This window comes from Lucilia cuprina, chromosome 2 (genome assembly GCF_022045245.1).
Source record: "Lucilia cuprina isolate Lc7/37 chromosome 2, ASM2204524v1, whole genome shotgun sequence".
Taxonomy (NCBI): domain Eukaryota; kingdom Metazoa; phylum Arthropoda; class Insecta; order Diptera; family Calliphoridae; genus Lucilia; species Lucilia cuprina.
The window spans coordinates 67,273,833-67,275,851 of record NC_060950.1 but is presented as its reverse complement, the minus strand read 5'-3'; the positions used below and the strand labels follow the sequence as shown (position 1 = coordinate 67,275,851).

Sequence of the window (2,019 nt, the reverse complement as noted above, 5' to 3'; positions counted from 1 at the left end):
TGGACTATAGAATAGACTATAGTCTGGACTATAGAATAGACTATAGTCTGGACTATAGAATAGACTATAGTCTGGACTATAGAATAGACTATAGTCTGGACTATAGAAAATAATAGACTAAAGTTTGGACTACAGAATAGACTATAGTCTGGACTATAGAATATACTATAGTCTGGACTATAGTGTATAGTATAGTGTGAATGGCACCGAAGTTTTCACCGAAGAAAGGAAGCAAACAACTGTTCCTACTGGCATTCTTGAACCAGTCTAATATCTGGTAAATGTGGTAAAAAACAATGCATTTGTTAAGCAAATTTATTTACTCATGATGTGTTTTAACGTATTTTACATTTAAGTTAATTAGTTTAACCAAGTTTATACATTTCATATGTATATTTACGTGCTCATATGTGCATATGGTTGTTATATAAGTTGTTTTTACCACTTTCACCTGCTTTTTTTTAGAAGTTTATGCAAAAAACAAAGTTTGCATTTTTTGTAGGGCTAAATGTTGATGTAGTTATTCTACTAGCTTATAGTCATTAATGCTTAAAGTTATACAAATTGCTAGGAAAGTACTTTTATGTGAGCTTATTTAGTACTAGTACTATTTTAATTAGACGCTAGTTAATGTGATGTTTTCAGGCAAAATATATAGATGATAAGTTTTAGATGAAAAACGTTATGTCATTAAATAACATTTAACTAATAGAAGTAAAGATAAATTTGTAAGGAATAAAGGATAATAGGAAATTTTTTAATTTCTAAAGCAATTTTTAATATTATATGAAGGCTTTCCTTAGTAAAGCTTTATATTTAATTTATAGAGATTTTTCCAAAACTTGTTTTTAATCTTCAAATAAATATTTTTTTATGTAGTAATTTTATTATATCCTTCCAGCAAATCCTTTAAAATAAAACTATCACACACAATTTCACACTGTTTACATACAATTTCTCACAATTTGAACTTGCCAACTGGCCACTTCATATCTTTAACAACAAGAGTCTCTGGTCCCTTAGACTGGCATAATATTTTGCATTTTTGGTAAATCGTTTACTATTGAACCCCTCTTCTTCTTTCTGCTTTTGTCGGCAAACAAAATTGAACTAAATGTTCAAAATTGTGTGACACAATTTTAATGTTTTTTTTTTTTTTTTGCTAAATTTTGGCTTTTCTCTTACTCTTAAACAGCAATTGCAGAGCCCTAGCAGTCGTTGCAAATGTGGCACACTTGTTCCTCCTACAGAATTAAATGAAAACAAGTTCGAAAAAAATTTAAAAAAAAAAATGTTACAACGAAATTGCAACATGATCTGTTAAATAGATTAAATATATAGTTTTTTTTCTATTTTATTTTATTGGACTTGAATTGAAAATGAAAAGGAAAAAGTTGCAAATATATTTTTTTATTCATTATTTGTCTATGTGTCAGTCAGTTGGATTGACTGTATTGCTTGTACTTTTAGTTTTACTTAAGTCTTCTTAAAATGAAATGAAATTTTAAATATGCAAATCTGTTGTTGATGATAATGATTGTTGAATTTGTTGTATTCATAATGATGATGCTGCAATAGAGGAATAGTATTGTAAAGTTTCTTACAAAACTAATAACTTACATACATATATATTTTAAAATTTGTTTTTGTAACAAGAATTTTAGTTTATTTTGATGGCACGAATGAATTTGTAGGAAAAATATTTTGAAAATTATCAGAAATATTTTCGAAGAAGAATAGAATGTAGGTAGTAATGAAAAAGTAGATAAAACATAAAACCACAACTATGATGAAGCATTTTTGGAGAAAAGCAAATAAAAGAACAAGAAAACTCTACTATAATAGGTTGTGCTATAAGAATCTGCAATGACTTAGTAACTTAGAACTTAGTAACTTAAAACTTAGTAACTTAGTAACTAACTAACTAACTAACTGACTAACTAACTAACTAACTAACTAACTAACTAACTAACTAACTAACTAACTAACTAACTAACTAACTAACTAACTAACTAACTA

The 2,019-nt window shown here is 27.1% G+C and overlaps 1 protein-coding gene across 1 annotated transcript in view; it reads right to left on the bottom strand.

The window, feature by feature from the left end:
* LOC124421275 overlaps window positions 1-2,019 on the bottom strand; it is an 11,644-nt gene that overhangs the window by 7,684 nt on the left and 1,941 nt on the right. The window lies entirely within an intron of this gene.